Here is a 19,645-nt window from a genome sequence, read left to right on the forward strand (position 1 = left end):
ACATGGCCATGAATAAAATAAAGAGAATGAGAGTGATATGAAAAAGGTTGATTTGATTTTGATTTGATTTACTGTCACATACCGAAGTATGGTGAAAATTATTTTTCTGCGGCCGGGGGAACGTACACAGTACGTACATAGTAGACAAAAGAATAATCAACAGAGAACATTGACAAATGGTACATTGACAAACAGTGATTGGTTACAGTGCGGAACAAGTGGCCAAACAAAGCAAATACATGAGCAAGAGCAGCATAGGGCGTCGCGAATAGTGTTCTTATAGGGAACAGATCAGTCCAAGGGAAAGTCGTTGAGGAGTCTTTTTGCTGTGGGGAAGAAGCTGTTCCTATGTCTGGATGTGCGGGTTTTCATGCTTCTGTACCTTCTGCCTGATGGAAGGGTCTGGAAGAAGGCAATGTCTGGGTGGGAGGGGTCTCTGACAATGCTGTCTGCCTTCCTGAGGCAGCAGGAGGAGTATACAGAATCAATGTGGGGGTGGCAAGCTTGTGTGATGCGTTGGGCTGAGTTCACCACACTCTGCAGTTTCTTGAGATCTTGAACCGAGCAGTTGCCATACCAGGCTGTGATGCATCCGGATAGGATGCTCTCGATCGCACATCTGTCGATGTTTGTGAGGGTCGATGCAGACATGCCAAATTTCTTTAGCTTCCGTAGGAAGTAGAGACTTTTGTTGGGCTTTCTTGACTGTTGCATCAACGTGCGTGGACCAGGACAGACTGTTGGTGATGGTGACCCGCAGGAACTTAAAGCTATCGACCATCTCCACTTCGGAGTCATTGATGCAGATGGGAGTGTGTGTTGTGCTACGCTTCCTGAAGTCGATGATCAGTCCCTTGGTCTTTCCAACATTTAGAGAGAGGTTGTTTTTGGTACACCATGCAACCAAGTGATTTATCTCCCTCCTGTAGTCTGATTCCTCGTTGCTTGAGATACGGCGCACCACAGTCATATCATCCACAAACTTATAAATTGAGTTGAGTTCAATCTTGCCACACAGTCATTTGTGTATAGGGAATACAGTAGAGGACTGAGCACACATCCTTGCGGGGCTCCGGTGTTGAGGACTATTGTGGAGGAGGTGCTGTTGCCTATCCTGACAGATTGCGGTCTGTTGGTGAGGAAGTCGAGGATCCAGCTGCAGGTGTGTTGGATGAACAGGAAAAAGTTTCTTTGACAAATGTATAAGCGGAGGAACTGATTCATGGGGTGGAGCAGAAGCGCTTTGTTACAGAACAACATATTATGTGGGTCTGCAAAATACAAGAGGTGTTCCTGAAAGAAAGGGCCACATATTTGAAACAACTTGAGCTGCAGCACATATTTAAAAGTAAGACTATACCTGAACCTTCAACTTCCGCAGTCTGCGTCTGAACGGCAGCTGACTCCTCTTCAGTCCTGAAAGTTGACATTGACCAGAAACAGAACTGGACTCGCCCATATAAATACTGTGGCTACAAGAGCAGATTAAAGGATGGGGATTTTGCGGCAAATAACTCATCTCCTGACTCTCCACAGGCTGTCCATCTTCTACAAGTCAGGAGTATAATGGAGTACTGTCCCCTTGCCTGGGTGGATGCAGCTCCAACAACACTCAAGAAGTTTGTCAATATTCAGGACAAAGCAACCCGCTTGTTTGGAACCCCATCCACAATCATTCACTGCCTGAAGCATCGACGTACAGGAGCAGCAGTGTGTACCATTTTCAAGATGCACTGTAGGAACCCACCAAGGCCTCTTAGACTGCACTGTCCAAACCCATGACCACTACCATCTGGAAAGGCAACAAACACACAGGATCACCAGCAATTGCAAGTTCAAAGCCACTCTCCGTCCTGACTTAGAACTATGTTGTCATTCCTTCACTGTTGGGTCAAAATCGTGAAATTCCCTCCCTAACAGTACAGTGGGTGTACCTACACCACAGGGACTGCAGTGGTTCAGGTTGGCAGCTTACTGTGCCTACTCGAGGGCATTTAGGGATGGGCAATAAATGCTGGCTTAGCTCGTGACATCTATGTCCCATGAATGAATAATAAAAATAATTGTAGAAAATAAATCATAAACCTTTAATACTTGTTTCATGTTTCATAAGTGCACCATACAGGACCCAAAATCCATAAGATCCCCAAATCTGGAACACATCTCTTCCTGAGTGTCAGGGATATGGGGTGCGGTATCCTCAGCGGGGCTGTTTAGCACAGGGCTAAATCGCTGGCTTTGAAAGCAGACCAAGGCAGGCCAGCAGCACGGTTCAATTCCCGTATCTGCCTCCCCGAACAGGCGCCGGAATGTGGCGACTAGTGGCTTTTCACAGTAACTTCATTTGAAGCCTACTTGTGACAATAAGCGATTTTTATTTCATTTTCATGAAATTACCTTAGTAATAACTTGTATTTACAGAGTTTTACAACCTCCGGTTGTTGCAAGACATTCAATAAAAGACACTGCCCTAATATAGGGGAAAGTGAAAACTAGACTGTGAGCAAGGTCTCACAAAGAAGAATGAGATAGTTGACCATTTGTTTTCATGATATTGAAAGGGTAATGTTAGCCCGGACACCACGAGAAAGCTCCTACTCTGGGTCTATTTACATCTACCAGACTGGCCTAATGGGACCTCAGTTAAACATCTCATTTAATTCCAAGCTGCGTTTAGATAAGCTGTAGTGCTAATATGGGCAGCTGAATGACCACTGTTATTGTGATACAAATCTAAAAAGCGCGCTGCATACAAAGTTCTTGTGTTTCTTTTTACGGCTGGTGTACTATGTGCTAACCTCTTAATTATAGTGTATATTTACGGTTAAGTAATGATTGTTGTAATGACCGTATCCTCAAATATGTCTCTCTTTAATTTTAGAAGTAAATACCCTTGGAAAACTGCCTGGCTTAAAAACTAGCCTTTCGCCTGGGAACCTAATTTCAAATTCACCCTTGACCAGCAAAAATAAGCATGGGCTGTTTTCAACCAGTTCCTAAAGTCCAAAACTGCCCCTAATTATTCATTAATTGGCAATGTCACAAACATCTACTGATAGTGGAAACTGATATTTGAAAAATAACTAAAATAAAGCGAATTATCTAATAATCAAGTTAAGCAATGTAATGTATACATTCAAATGAAAATGTTAATGTTCAGAATTGAATTATCAATTTGCTTTAAGCAATTTTGAGGAGTAAATGTTATCTCCCACAGTGTAGTTGGGGCTGAAGTCCATCTGCTGGGTCTATCTGTTGAGCCATGGTGAAAGGAACATGCTCTGTATCAGGTTGTACTTCACTTGCTCTGTGAGTTCTTGATACTGACACCAGCTACCTGAAATAGAAAGTGGTCCATTTGCTGGTACTGACAACCGCCACTTTGAACAAAAATAAGTGTGTATTCACCTGCAATTATTGTGAGTTTTGAAAAGAAGTTAAACTTTCCGTAATTGAGAAAAGAAAGACTTGCATATATGTAGCACCTTTATGACCATTGGATGTCTCGAGGTTTGCGGCCAGTGTGGTACTTTCAGAGTGTAGTCACCGTAATCATGCAGGAAACACGGTAGCCAAATGTGTGCAGAACAAGCTCCCAAAGAAAAACAATGTGATAATGACCCAAATTTTTATGATTGAGGGATAAATATTGGCCAGGGGATTGAGGATAAATAACTGGGCTTTGGTTTAATGTTTCACCTGAAAATGGTGCCTCCAGCAGGGCAACACTTCCTCTGCTGTGCATCAACCTGGACTTTTGTGCTCAAGTCTGGAGTGAGACATGAACCACAACCTTGTGACTTCGAGGTGAGAGTGCTACCAGCTGAGCCTGGTTGACCACAGTAAAATGTAAACCATTCATCTACCAACACAAATTTAAATCCCATAGTTAGAAAAAGTGAATGGCCCAAATTGATTGTACTATTATTGGGTGGTGAATGCCGAAAGGTTGAGGAGTTGGGTTGGAGGAGGGTGAGAGTCCCAGTGGGTTAGAATGGAGGAGAGTCTCTGCAGGAGGCGGGGCTGAGGGCGTTGGCAACAGTGCCGCTCCCGATGGCCCCGGGTAAATACTCTGGGAGTCCGGTGGTGGTGGCAACACTGATGATTTGGAGGCAGTTGAGGAGGTACTTTAATCTGGGGCAGGGTCAGGGGAGATGCCGATTCGGGGGAACCATGGGCGGGATTCTCCAATCCTGTTGCAGAGTGTCCACGCCATTGTAAACGCCGTTGCATTTTACGACGGCGTGAACGGGCCGCTCCCACGTCTAATTCTGGCCCCTACAGGAGGCCAGCACGGCACTGGAGCGGTTCGCGCCGCTCCAGCTGCAGATCCCGGCGCGAACTGGGCGCTGTGGGATCCGCGCATGCGCAGTTGCGCCGGTACAAACGCGCGCATGCGCAATGGCCTCTTTCAACGCGCCGGCCCCGGCGCAACATGGCCCCGGGGTACAGGGACCGGCGGGTAGGAAAGGAGGCCCCCAGCCACAGAGGCCTGCCCGTCGATTGGTGGGTCCCGATCACGGGCTAGGCCACATCAGAGCCCCCCCCCCCTCCCCCCCCTCACAGGCCGCCACCCGACCCTTACACGCCGAGATCCCGCCGGCCCAGAGCAGGTTAGAACGGCGCCGGCGGGACTTGGCTCTTTTCCTACGGCCGCTTGGCCCATCCGGGCCAGAGAACCGGCCGGCCGCGTAGAGTGGCCCACGACCGGCGCCGCGCCTACCACGCTGGTGCCGATGGCCCGCACTGCGGAGAATCGCGTGCCGGCGTGGCGTGATTCGCTTGGCCTGCCGGTGATTCTCCGACCCGGTGCAGGGGTTGAATAAACTGCTGATGCCTGCTGGGGCTCCTGACACTTGGCAGAACTTGTAGCGAGACTGGCCCTTGGCTTGAATCACTGGAGTTTGGAGCAGAGCAGACGAGGGATTGTTGCGGAGTAGGAAAGGAAGTTTTCAAATTTTTAAATTAAATGTGGCGGCTTGTTTCTTCAGCAGGGCAGCAAGACTTGTGATGTTTCTTTAGGCTAGTCACTGAAATACAGAAGATTGACACTAGAATTCTGTTCCACTAAAAATATTAAATGAGACAGCAGAAGGAGGATGACTGAGCTACATTTCAGCACCATGACCCCCCCCCCCCCCCCCCCCCCCCCCCCGGATAGAAAAAGCAGGCCATTCGGTTCATCATTTTGGACTGGTTCTCTGAAAGAGCAACGCAGCTAGTCGCACTCCCCTGCCAACCGCTCGCTGAGTGAAATGTTTTTCTTCACATTGCCTCTTTTTTTTAATGCCAGTCACCTTACATCCTAGTTTTGGAATCCATGCTAAAGGGATCAAGGGATATGGGGGAAGGCGAGATCAGTGTATTAAACTTGATGATCAGCCATGATCGTAATGAATGGTGGAGTAGCTCGAAGGGCCGAATGGCCGCCTCCTATTTTCTATATTTATCAGAAGGTATGTATGTCACATGGGGACAACATGATTAGATTTATGTATTGTACCCAAGGTTAAAGAAATAGCCAGCCGAAACATGTGAGTTTATATAACTTGAAGATTGGATGTCCATGGGCGTGATCTACCTAAATGGGGACAGAGTACCGTAGCGCACAAGATTAGCTGGGTGTTTCCGGTGCTCGGAGCACTGAGAAACACCCGGCTATCTAACCCCATTTGGGATGCTCGGTGCGGAACTCCCCGACGAGGCCGCACTTACCCTTGTTTTCTGCATTGAGGAACTCTGCTCGCCAGAACTCCTCAGTGCAGCGCCATTTAGAAATGGCGTCCTGATCTCTCGAGCCCCCGATGCGATGCCCGAACCCCTGATGCGACCTCTGAACTCTTTCCCCCCCCGCCCCCACCAGCCCAAACTCACTATAAGGAGATCGCCCCCCCCCCACATCCCCCATTCCCACACCCACGGAGGGCACATTCCGGTGCAAAGTGCCAGTGTGGCACCTTTGCGATGCCAGACTGGCAGTGCGAGGGTACCTAGGTGGCACCAGCAGTAACAGGGTACCGCCCTGCTCAGAGAGCATGCATTGGAGGCTGCCGTTTGTGGAGACCAGTACTGAATGATGCTCGCCCGAGGTCTCCAAGGTGAGGGGGTCAGATCCCACGCCTTGGTTCGATCTCAGCAACAGATATTTGAGTGAAACTAGCTGTCTCCCTCTAATATGCAGATTTGCCAGAAAGTGATCCTGCCTGCGTTAGATTCCGCGAAGTGTGGCGAGCTGGGTAGATCCGGGAAGTAGGATCTCCCGGCATCTATTGGTCCCGTTGCGCTGCACTGCATTGCTTTTCGGGTGCAACGTGATTGATAGATCCCACCCCATGTCTTGTTTTGAGGAGGAGAGAGGCATTTTGATGGTCTTCATTACCAGTTGCTATTTATTTAACAATTGCCATAGGTTAGTGTCAGCCTTTCGCTCGCTAGTCAGATTGGTTATAAAATAAAGATATCCCGATTGAAAAGCAACTGTTAACCGAAACACGTACACAGCAACCTATGGCCTATGAGTAATACTGATAACCTAAATGATAATCTATGATGTATTTAACAATATTTGGTATTCTGATTGAACCCTGTTTTAAAGTGCCACCATGCATCTAAATTGCTGGCACGATAATAGAAGTAGTAACACCTTTGTTGTATATGAATGGATTACTTTTGTTGGAGTGTCTGTCATATTCATGTCACTTTTGTATTTGTGTTTCCTGTCCTCTTGCTCTCTGTTGAAGTAATGATGTGCTTCCGTCTTTAGATATCAATATTGGTCTATAGTTCAAAGCTAGTTGCAAAATGTTTAGCACCCTGAGACCAGGAAGTAAATGGAAAACTTTCTATTAGTTCAGAAAGGATTAATTTTCTGAGGTTACTGACTACCATTATTGAGACAAAATAGAAAAAAACTCTTTGACCTAGCTTAGAAATGTTAGTCAATGGCACTTGTTGGCAATAGCAGGAAGAGACATTGACCACCTCCAATTTGAACGCTAAAATAATGAACCTTTAATTAGCATCTATAAAGAAAAGACAAGTTAATGATTGGCCTTGTCTGCTTTGTGTATTGCCAACATTGTTACCTGTTTTTATTCAGATTTCCTGCTGTTGCGTTTGAACCCTTGCACTTTTAAATCGCTTTTAGACTCATTAGGTTTGTCACAAGTAATCAAAAAGAAAAAAACAGAAAATGTTGAAAATGGATAGCTTGAAGATCAGCACCTTTTAACGGAAAAGGGAAATTCAGATATTCTGGATGTGAATCCTTTGAACTGAAGGCTGAGAGAGAAACCGAGAGAAGGAGGCGGCAATTGCAAAGAGAATGTTAATGTATTATATAAATTGTAAACAGCCAAAAGATCATTATCATTTAACAAAAGATTATCAATAAAACCATGCAGACATATAGACAAGATGGAAAAATGGGCAAATAATGGAGAGGTATGGGTGACACTGTGGTTAGCACTGCTGCCTCACAGCACCAAGGGACCCAGATTCAATTCTGGCCTTGGGTGTCTGTGTGGAGCTTGCACCTATTCCTCATGTCTGCATGAGTTTCCGCTGGGTGCTCCTGTTTCCTCTTACAGTCCAAAGATGTGCAGCTTAGGTGTGGTTATGTGGATAGGGCAGCGGAGTGAGCATAGGTAGAGTGTTCTTCCGGTCAGTGCAGACTTGATGGGCCAAATGGCCTCCTTCTGCACTGTAGGTATCCTATGGTTCTAAAAGACCATGAGAGCGCCATTTGCAACAAAGGCATAAGAAAAAAATAAAAAGCTACAGTCTCAACAGATATTAAATGCAAGCAAAGCACAGTGGATCCACCAGTCTCTGGGTAGAGAAGAGGACTAGATTAGCAACATTCATTGCTCTACCCTGACAAAGGGTCTATGACTCAGTGTCAATCCACATCCTCCCCATCCGTCTTCCCCTCAATGCTCAAATAGTTTTGACTACTTTCTTACCCTAAACATAGAATTGCCCTCAGGGTGTGATGGGAAACACATTTGCATTAATATGATGCCTTATTGGGGTATTGAAAAGATGACAAAGTGTAATGACTGTACCACTACAGGCTATTCTGTGTCATTACTAGCCGTAATTAAGTGAATAAATGTGTAATCTGGTTTTGAATGGCAATTTATTGAGCAGGAAATGTCAGCTTGGAAAAGAGTACATCTTGCTATTCAACTTTGCGTGACCAAAGGATCTTTGCACGAACCTGACACTATGATGGTGCAGTATTCCTTCAGCATTTCATTGCAATGCCAGCTTAGCATTTGTAATTGGTGTTTAAATGATATTGTGGATTGCACAATTACTAATGCTAGACTGATATCCCAAATTTTTCACTTGGTGGCTTTTGGGACCAAGGAAGAATTTCTTGTAAATTTTACTCTTAAAATATTGGATTTGATTCAGGGCAGCACAGTGGGGCAGGGGTTAGCACTGCTGCCTCACGGCACCGAGGTCCCAGGTTCGATCCTGGCTCTGGGTCACTGTCCGTGTGGAGTTTGCACATTCTCCCCGTGTTTGTGTGGGTTTCGACCCCACAACCCAAAGATGTGCAGGGTAGGCCCCATAATTGCTAAATTGCCCCTTAATTGGAAAAAATTAATTGGGTACTCTAAATTTATAAATAAAAAAAAATATTGGATTTGTTTCCATGATAGTGTAAGATTGTTTCTTTCGCCTTACAGAAGCTCGTTTAATTGTACTTTTTTGTCTGGATTTTGTGTTATATTACATTGGTGGTTAAAACCTTAGTTTATTTACAAGAACCATTAATCATCTTTTGAGTCTAATTGTGGTGTTCAGCAGCTTTGCTAAGCAGATGGATTCAGACATAATCTAAAGTGTTTCACTGCTGAAGCCTTGTATTTTCAATTTTAAATTTAGCCCTGTGGTGTGTATAGTTAGCAATACGACCTACAACCAGCAGGTGGCGATAGAGATCTACCATGTGACTCGAGATATCAGGCAGTTGGTAGTAAGTCGTACTGGAGGACAGTCGGACTAGAAGTAGCTCCAGGAAAATTCACTGAATTCATTTATTTTGTTACCGTTTGTATCATAGTTCGTTAGTTATCTTTCCACGTGTTCATCTTGTTAATAAATCTATCTTACTAGTCAAAGAACTAGATGTTCTGTGTGCATCTGTACTTCCGCGACAACACAGAACACAACGAGCCCTGTTAAAATGTAAATCCTACAAGCAACCTTGAGATATAATTGCAGCCTTGTAATTAGCCAAGAACATCTTTTCTTTTCAATGTTTTTATAAACGTAATTAAATTGTAGGTGAATGGTTTAACTATTTAATTTGTCTGCTCTCCGTGCAGACTGAACCGTGATGGCATTTTTTTTTGATGAATTATGTTCAGACTAAAGGGTTAATATTTTTCAAACTTTGTAACTTTCCAAAAGACACAACTGATGATCAGAAAATATAGCCAGTATATAGTATGCTTTTATCCAGAGATGTGATAGTTTCAAAAAATAAACACATTTTTTTAATCCTGTTTAAAATGTCCCATTACCTTTCTCATAACTGTTTTATTGGGGGAGAGAAAATAGGATTGTCTTGGATTTCAAATTTAACAATACATTTCCTGGTGGTTATCTGCCAGATCATGTTTTTATTTGGAATACTGACCTCGTCCATGTAATGTTGAATATCCAGAGTAATTGTATTACGTGGACGAAGCACTATTTCATCTAGTTGACTATAATTGACTATAAGGATGGGAAATTTGTCCTGCTTGATAGATTTCTGTTTTTTCAAATGTGGAATTCTGACCTCCGCCTCTCTGTAGTTTTTGGCACGCTGGGCCTTGATCCCATGCTTTCAGCTGATTCCTGAAGTCCAGGCTGTCCAGTGCGCAAACTGAACTCCAGAGTGGGAACCCCATTGTAACTTGCGGCAGAACCTGAAAACCATTTGCTGGCAGTCCGCTGTGCACCAGCCCAGAACTAGCTGCCGTCACTCATCCCACTGGGAGGGCACACTCTGCTGCTGGTTGCTTGGTGGAGCTGCATGGGTTGGCAGGTGTAGGGGGAACATAGAACATTACAGCGCAGTACAGGCCCTTCGGCCCTTGATGTTGCGCCGACCTGTGAAACCACTCTAAAGCCCATCTACACTATTCCCATATCGTCCATATGTCTATACAATGACCATTTGAATGCCCTTAGTGTTGGCAAGTCCACTACTGTTGCAGGCAGGGCATTCCACGCCCTTACTACTCTTTGAGTAAAGAACCTACCTCTGACATCTGTCCTATATCTATCTCACCTCAATATAAAGCTTTGTCCCCTCGTGCTAGACATCACCATCCGAGGAAAAAGGCTCTCACTGTCCACCCTATCCAATCCTCTGATCATCTTGTATGCCTCAATTAAATCACCTCTTAACCTTCTTCTCTTTAACGAAAACAGCCTCAAATCCCTCAGCCTTCCCTCATAAGATCTTCCCTCCATACCAGGCAACATCCTGGTAAATCTCCTCTGCATCCTTTCCAATGCTTCCACATCCTTCCTATAATGCAGCGACCAGAAATGCACGCAATACTCCAAATGCGGCCGTACCAGAGTTTTGTACAGCTGCAACATGACCTCAAACCTCCGAAACTCAATCCCTCTACCAATAAAAGCTAACACACCGTACGCCTTCTTAACAACCCTCTCAACCTGGGTGGCAACTTTCAGGGATCTACGTACATGGACACCAATATCTCTCTGCTCATCCACACTACCAAGAATCTTACCATTAGCCCAGTACTCTGTCTTCCTCTTATTCCTTCCAAAATGAATCAACTCACACTTTTCTGCATTAAACTCCATTTGCCACCTCTCAGCCCAGCGCTGCAGCTTATCTATGTCCCTCTGTAACTTGTAACGTCCTTCCGCACTGTCCACAACTCCACCGACTTTAGTCTATTTAAAAAAAATATATTTATTCACATTTTTCAACAAACCCCCCCCCCAAACAAAAAGAAAAAGAAACAAAAACACAACGAGCAGAAATTATACATAGGATTTCCCCAGATACAATAACCCCCCCATATAACAGTAGAAAACACAAATAGGGAAACCCCCCACCTTAACCCAAACGCCACCCCAAAAGAACCCCTCCCCCCGGGTTGCTGCTGCTGCTGACCTCCTCCTAACTATATAATATAAATCCCTTTATGGGACATGAGGTCACTGGCTAGGCTGGCATTTGCTCAATCCTAATTCCCCTTGAGTTGGTGGTCATGAGTTAAAATGGAGTCAGAATGAAAAATAATTTGTGAAGCACCGCTTCACTTCACATGTTCATAATCCAGTAAAGTCATGCTGTTAGTTTGGACATCATTGTATTACCTGTGCAAACTGTATTGAATGCTGAAATCACTTTGGTGATTATATATAAATACATTAATTGGTCTACAGTCTTGATAGTAATAGAAGGTAAACAAAGGGAAAGCTAATGGTTCTTACCCACTTGAAGTCTAATAATTATGTCCGTTTGAAGTGGCCTAAAAGCATTTGCATCTTACTGCAAACCATAAAAATGCTATAAACCCACTAACTTTCAGACCATTTTGTCTTTGGTCAGTCACTCTCACCCCTGCTATCAACAAAGAAAATAATTTTTGTTAGCTGTAATAACTAAAAGTATTTTTGTAGGAAAAACGATCTTGTTTAAGAGAACACTGAGAGCAGCCTCTTGAGCTGGCTCCAGCATTCAGTTGGATTATAAATGATCTTCATCGCTACTTTTCCTGCCTTTGTTCCATATCAAGATATCTTTACCCATCTCAGCTGTGAAAGTTTCAATTAGCCAAGCCTCCACCGCCCTTGGAGAAGACAATTCCAAATCTCTCACCTTTTTGTGCAGGAAAAAAAGTGTTCTTAATTTTCCCCATCAGAGGAAATAGTAACTTCCTATCAAATCCCCCTAGTATTTCAAACATCTGCCCACGATCTCAAACGAACACAAACCAAATTTATGCACTCTTATTTATTGGTTCATACAATGTGGGGCATTTTATTGGCAATTGCTTCTTGCCTCGAAACTGGCTATTCGAACCGTCGAGGTCCTTATGGTGATGTACATTCTCAGTGGCGTTAAGGAGGCAGCTCTAGGATTTTGATTCAGTGACGACAAAGGAATAGCAATGTATTTCCAGGTGATGATGGTGTGTTACTTTGAGAGGAATTTGCAGTCGGTGATGATCCTATTGGTCTGCTGTTCTTGTTCTTCTAGGCAATAGAGTTTGCAGACTTGAAAGGTGCTGTTGGAGAAGACTTGGCAAGTCGCTTGTAGTGCATCATGTAGATTTGTGCACACTGCAGCAACATGAAGGAAGTAAATGTTTGTTGGATGGAATGTCAATCATTTGGGCTTCATGTTTCTGGTTGCTGTCGAATGTGGTTGGAGCTGGGGGTGGGAGTGGGAGAGGGAAAGGCCATGGTCAAAGGACTCATTTGCAGGATTATGGGGAAAAAGTGGGGTTGTGTGAGATTAAATTGGATCTTTCAAAGGGGTGGCACAGACTCAATGGCTGAATGATCTCCTCCTCCTGTGTTGTAAGCTCCATGTTTCCATGCAGCTGCATTCATCCAGACAAGTGGAGAGTACTCTATCACATTCCTGATTTCTGCCTTTCAGATGGTGGAAATACTTAGGGAGGTTAGGAGCTGAGTTAGGAGCTGTAACATGTCCAGTCATTGACCTGTTATAGTAGCCACAGAATTTATACATTTGGCCCAGATAGGTTTTCTAGTCAATGGTAATTCCCAAGGTGTTAATTTTGTGGGAATGTATTAATGGTAATGCTGTTGAACATCAAGAGGAAGTGGCTGCATACTCTTGTTGGAGATGCAGCAACTACTTGTACAGCAGCTGAGCAATTAAAATTAGGGATGTTCATGAAGCCAGAATGGGAGAAGGGCAAATTTCTCTGTGGTTTGTGGGGCTTTCAGAGTTCTGTTGAAAGATGACCACCCTGAAATGTTAACTCCCTTTCTCTGTAAACAGATGCTGCCAGACCTGCTGAGTATTTCCATAATTTTCTGTTTTTGTTACATCCCCATTTGTTACCCCACAGGGGCTCTGAACCCTCCTCCCATACATGATGATTCTTGGCTAGCTGTCATCCCTGTTCTCACTGTTACTGAGCCTGTGTTGCAGTATGAAGGACATTCCTCACTCCCAAGCAGAGAATGTTTCTGATCTGCTAAATTTGACCTTGCAGCCCATCACCTGACCGGCAGGTTAGGGTTTGGAAATGGGAGCAACGTTTCAATGGGAAAAGATAATTGTTGATTTCATGGGAAACTGACTGATTCAAAATTTGAAGAATATCCTTGCCCGTGCACTGAACAAGTAATTACACTTGGGCTTAATGTAGGCTATAACCTTTACGCTCTTTCCTCTACGAGTTGGAAACCAGACTATTCCAAGCTTGCTCAGTGTGTCTCAGTCTAGGCGAGCATGTACCCTCTTCAATACTGAGACAATATGCAAGTCACATTCCCTAGTCCCTCACTTTTTCATTTCCCCCACCCAAATTCGCTTCCCTCCCTTCACCCCATCCATCCTTTTTAAGAACTACAAACAAACTTAAGTTACCTGTTTAATACAAATTCCTGATTGGTCCCGTATTGAAATTATTATTTTCAAAGACAGGAAAATAACCGGTCAGCTGTGTTAATTTGCTTCAGTTCTGGAATGTGTGCTTCCAGTTAATGAATTACTGTCAACACAGCTGGGCTGGTTGGTTTGTTCACTGGTGACAACTTTACATTTAAAAATGATTTTTTTTCCTTCACTGTCTGCATTTCATGGCATCGCTCCACCCATTGCCCAACATGGCGGCACGGTCACACAGTGGCTATCACTGTTGCTTCACAGCTCCAGGGCCCCAGGTTCCATTCCCGGCTTGGGTCACTGTGCGGAGTCTGCACGTTCTCCCCGTGTGTGCGTGGATTTCCTCCGGGTGCTCCGGTTTCCTCTCAGTCCAAAGATGTGCAGGTTAGGTGGATTGGCCATGATAAATTGCCCTTGGTGTCCAAAAAAGAATAGGTGGGGTTACTGGGTTATGGGGATACGGTGGAGGTGTGGGCTTGGGTAGGGTACTCTTTCCAAGGGCCACTGCAGACTCGATGGACCAAATGGCCTCCTTCTGCACTGTAAATTCTATGATAACAGTGTAGCAACTTCCCTCACTATCTGGCCTCACTGCAGTTTTCTTTCTTCAAACTCCTAAACCCTTCTAACCCTACTTCACCCATTCCCCTACCTCCCCATGTTAGTCTCAATAAGAACTAGAAGTCTTGACTTCAACTCCAATTTTACTGCTCCTCCAACTCCACAGTGCCACATTATATATTATATGTGTGTGTGCAGTCTATCAAACAGTAAGTGTGGTCTATTAAACAATTAAGGCTCCAATTCTCACTTAAGCACTAGGGAACATAAACTCTTTCCTAACACAAATATTTCTCTTAAGAGAAAAAAATCTTTAAGTTTGATGTAAATTACCATAACACAATATATATTTTCTTTTCCACAATAAATGCACCCTATTCCCCCGAAACATTTTCTCCCACCCATTCTCTTCTAGGAAAAGACGCTCCTCTTTTTAACAATTTCCAATAACTTCTTCGAGCTCGGCCCTTTTTCGTCAGACAATCAGGTAATTGATAATTACCATGAACCCACTTGATCTTGTCAATCTTCCTATTCTCTAGCATCTGTTTTAGGATTGCTATGTCAATTTGTAGTCTATTTTCATTGACGCTTTTTGTAGAGTGGACATTTTCCCAAAGGGACTTATTGCCTATGTGACACTCCAAAGGTACTATTCCCAAATGCCCTGATCCATTCAAAATTTCAGCCAGGATCCTGGATGTAAAAATTCCAAATGTACCTCTACTAGGGCAGTGTTTTTCAAACTTTTTTTTTACCCGGCACCCACTTTTACAAATTGGCCAACCTTCGCGACACACCATTTTCACTTACCTTTAATGCGACAGGTGAGCCTGCTTGTTTCTCACGATCTCACTTGCTTTGTCATTCAATGCTACATTTCTGCCAATGACTTCAACTGATGATTTAAATTCTCACTGCGTCCCTTGGAAAAAAAACAAGAGGTTTATCCTCAAACTCGCCATGCTTAGTCATGAAGTTTTGATGGTTTTAAACGCTCCTTTGCCAGTGCTTCCCTGCATTTAACACACATGGGTTTTGCATCCTGATTTGCATTGGCACAATTAGCGCCATACCTCAAGAAATCATCATTATACTGCTTTGTTCCCGATTTCAGTTTTTTCTTAGTTGGTCTGTTCATCAGAGGCCCTGGAGTCTGCACGAAGCAAACACGAGCACTGCTCGGTCCTGCTGTGGACTCTTCTGAGCAGCTCTCTCCAGCTGCTTCAATTGTGAGTTCCCGGTAAGGAGGTATACGGCCTGTTTCTGTCTCTGGCCCTTTCTTCCTTATAACAAAACGATCCATCTTCAGTTCTTCACAGTCCTGTTGCCTTGCTTGCTCGCAGCTAGAAAATGGAGGATTCTCTCCTCTGATTTCGCACCAAAAGCACAGACGTACAGGGCGCGTGACCTGTTCTCTGCCGTTGCTTTGGCTGGAAGACTGCATTGTTCCATTTAAAAGCCGGCCAGGGCAAGCATTCTCAATTTAAATCTCAATTGGGCAGCACGGTAGCCTTGTGGATAGCACAATTGCTTCACAGCTCCAGGGTCCCAGGTTCGATTCCGGCTTGGGTCACTGTCTGTCGGAGTCTGCACATCCTCCCCGTGTGTGCATGGGTTTCCTCCGGGTGCTCCGGTTTCCTCCCACAGTCCAAAGATGTGCGGGTTAGGTGGATTGGTCATGATGAATTGCCCTTAGTGTCCAAAATTGCCCTTAGTGTTGGGTGGGGTTACTGGGTTATGGGGATAGGGTGGAGGTGCTGAACTTGGGTAGGGTGCTCTTTCCAAGAGCCGGTGCAGACTCGATGGGCCGAATGGCCTCCTTCTGCACTGTAAATTCTATGATTCTATGAAAAGCTGGTCGTGGCTGTTGGGCGCTTCTTCGTGATGGGGAATATTGCTGGAATGCCACGACCGATCGCTCCACGGCACCAGCCCGTGACCCACCCACGGTTCGTGACCAGCATTTTGAAAAACCCTGCACTAGGGCCAGTCTCTGCCAATATTATTTTTTTGCCACTCTTCGTATCATTTTATGATAACATACCAGAGGGCAACATTTAACTTTCTCCCAAATTATAAATCCTCCCACATTCGGAAAGCCACCCCAGTGATTAGCATAAGATGCGTCGGTTTCAATTGTCTAATATCACCAAAAGATGGGAATTTCAAATCACAATTCTCCAGTTTTAGTTTTGCCAATTTTTTGTTTGGTTGAACAATTCAACTTTACAATCATTCATTTTAGTTTTCATGTTTTAGAACTGAGCACTGACGTCTGGTCTTTTGCCCAGCTAACCAATTCAGCTGCCCAATTAAAATTTGATAGTTCCTATTTTTCCTTTTCAGAAGCCATCGGATCCTTTTGTGAGGCCCAACCATGAGTAATTGCTCTGGGGCAAACATTCTCAAGTAAGACTGCTGATGCAGAGTGTCATGTGAACCACTCTGCCTGATTTCTAACCCAATGTATTTAAGTGCACCAGAGGCCTGATTTCCGATCTTGAACTCTGTTCTAAGCGTTTTCAAATTCGCTACTACTACCCCACAAAACATTATCGACATGCAACATGAAGGACCCTTCCTCCTTTATCTTCCTTACTAGAAAGAAGTAAGCCCAGCTGTAGTAGCATTTTATAGATCGTAATGGGTGGCACAGTGGTTAGCACTGTTGCTTCACAGCGCTAGGGTCCCAGGTTCAATTCCCGGCTTGGGTCACTGTCTGTGTGGAGTCTGCATGTTCTCCCCATGTCTGCATGGGTTTCCTCCGAGTGCTCCGGTTTCCTCCCACAATTCCCAAAAGACGTGCTGTTAGGTGAATTGGACATTCTGAATTCTCCCTCTGTGTGCCCGAACAGGCGCCAGAATGTTGCGACTAGGGGCTTTTCACAGCAACTTAATGAAATGAAATGAAAATCGCTTATTGTCACAAGTAGGCTTCAAATGAAGTTACTGTGAAAAGCCCCAAGTCACCACATTCTGGCGCCTGTTCGGGGAGGCTGTTACGGGAATTGAACCGTGCTGCTGGCCTGCCTTGGTCTGCTTTCAAAGCCAGCGATTTAGCCCAGTGTGCTAAACAGCCCCTTTGCAGTGTTAATGTAAGCCTACGTGTGACAATAATAAAGATTATTATTATTATTTGCTGACATGACCCAGTTTGTTCTTCGTATTCTCTATGTATATGATTTGGAGCGTAATAGCCTCAACTATTTGCAATCTGTTGTCATGTGAGGGTACCTTTAAGGCATGGAGTTATATTTTCTGAGTTATCTTTGAAGTAAGGGGTGTTAAGAGATCCAATGTTTATTTAAGATGTTAAGTTGAGTTCATGGAATAAACAGTGTTTTGTGTTTAAAAACCCATGTGTCCATAATTGTAATCCCACACCTCGGGAAAAAGCCGCGTGCTCGGAAAAGCAACAAATCCATTAAAGGGAGAGGTTGGTTGAACTCCATGATACATTTTGGGGTTCTGAAAACGCCTTGCCCATAACACTGTATTAATGATGCGGATGAAAGGACCGACTGGATTGTAGCCAGATTTGCTGACAGTAAAAACATAGGAAGGAAAGCAAGTTTTGAGGAGTATATAAAGCGTCTGCAAAGATGAATATAGATAGGTGAAGGGGTGGCACATACGCACAGTGGCTGGCACTGCTGCCTCATAGCTCCAGGGACCTGGGTTGAATTCCAGCCTCCGGTGACTGTCCGTGTGGAGTTTGCTCTTTCTCCCTGTGTCTGCGGGGTTTCCTCCGGGTGCTCCGTTTCCTCCCACAGTCTAAAGATGTGCAGGTTAGGTGGATTGGCCATGATAAATTGCCCGTTAAGTGTCCAAAAGGTCAGGTGGGGTTATGGGGATAGGGTGGAGGCATGAGCTTAAGCAGGGAGTTCTTTCCAAAGGCTGGTGCAGACTCGATGGGCCGAATGGCCTCCTGCACTGTAAATTCTATAAGTCTGAAAGCTTCTCTCCATGATGTCAATAAAATATCGCAGGGTCTGCTTTCAACTGAAGACTGCTCAACTTTACCATACCGACCTCACTGAGAAATACCAAACTCTGGCGGCATCACTCAACCAGTATATGCATTTATTTAACTCCCAGAGCTCTGTGTTTGATGCCTTTCTCGGAGGACAAAAAAAAAAAAATCTTTGAAGCTGATGTTTCTGTAAGAAAGCAGCTTTTATATCTATTGATTTGTGTTCCCAAGCATTTGTGGTTAACTGAGCCAAGAAGATCTCCAAAATAACCTTTCCTGCCGTAGGCGAATCATCTTGGCCACCCCTTCAAAACCTGGTGCCACCTGCCTTACAAGTTCCATCAGGAAACACCTTTTCCGTGCTTATCCATTCATGAGCTGAAACTCATTGTCCCTTACCCTGGATGTTCGTATACACACCAAATTCTTTTCAACTTTGCAATTCTTACTGTTTTGCATCTTTTATTACTTTATTATCTAAATTGTTGGAAGCCATTAAGCTTCTCGATCACATGGGTTTCTGCTTCTTGTAGCATTCCTAGTCTGTACCATATTTCTTGATCTTGTTAAGCTGCGCCTTTATATTTCATTCCGGACTGTTACTGCTTGATCTCCCCCTCCTATTATGAGACGTTCTTTCAATAGTCCTTAATCTCTTCCCATGGGTATGTTCACTGCTAGACCTACTGTCCAAACTGACACTACGTTTCTGTGCTCTCCATTATTGTACTTCATGTTCCTAATCCATGGTCCTAAGCTCTTTCCATTTATCTAATACATTCAACCAGGTTTTATATTTTCCGGTGACCTTACCTGCTCTACCAGCGATAGTTGCATCCTTCCACTGACTGGCCCTTTCTGGCAAGCATGTCACTTTAGTGCTGACTTGTAGCAGTTGTCCTTTAGGACAGATTGCCTCATCTGGTTCATCAGAGTTACCAGTGAGTTTCTATAGATACCCTGTCAATTTCTGCGATCTGATCCTCATAATTCTAACCTACATGTATGAGAAGTCCCTGGTTCCTCAGCACATTCAATAATCCTTTTTGATTCTGTAAACTTATATTCTGTACCCACTAATCGTGACGAATGTACCCAAATAGACTGGCTTCCATGCTGCAAAGTGATTGTTTACCACCTGTACCTATAACCTTTCCTGGTCCTCTCCACTCATTAAATCCGTCTCTTTTATAGTATGCCATATCGCCCTTCTGAAAACCATTTCCATGGCCGTACATTGTGCCTCAAAGCTCTCCGAATTCTTTCCGAGATTTCTGCTTGCAGGCTCTTCTGCCTGCGTCAGTGCATTCGAATGCTCAGGAAAGGTAGATCTAATTGTAGGCCCCTCCCAAGCTGGAGGATGATCATTCATGACTGAAGAAATTTGGGGATTTTTACCAAATACCAACGGATATGGGCTGTATCCCGCTACCATCTGCAGTGAATTATTTGCATGGATGACCCATGCTATA

General features: G+C 44.3%; 1 protein-coding gene across 3 annotated transcripts in view; it reads left to right on the plus strand.

Moving 5' to 3' along the window:
* znf148 (zinc finger protein 148) overlaps positions 1 to 19,645 on the plus strand; it is an 85,386-nt gene that overhangs the window by 6,932 nt on the left and 58,809 nt on the right. The window contains exon 1 of one of the 3 annotated variants that reach the window (XM_072473225.1): positions 16,547 to 16,609. The exons of 1 other annotated variant lie outside the window; for it this stretch is intronic. The gene's annotated coding sequence lies outside the window, so the exon portion shown is untranslated. Of the gene's footprint in view, positions 1 to 16,546; positions 16,610 to 16,789; positions 16,809 to 19,645 lie in introns of those variants that run through there. One more of the 3 variants, XM_072473231.1, reaches the window with a different exon arrangement.

Source organism: Scyliorhinus torazame, chromosome 2, assembly GCF_047496885.1.
Source record: "Scyliorhinus torazame isolate Kashiwa2021f chromosome 2, sScyTor2.1, whole genome shotgun sequence".
In the NCBI taxonomy this organism is placed as follows: Eukaryota; Metazoa; Chordata; class Chondrichthyes; order Carcharhiniformes; family Scyliorhinidae; genus Scyliorhinus; species Scyliorhinus torazame.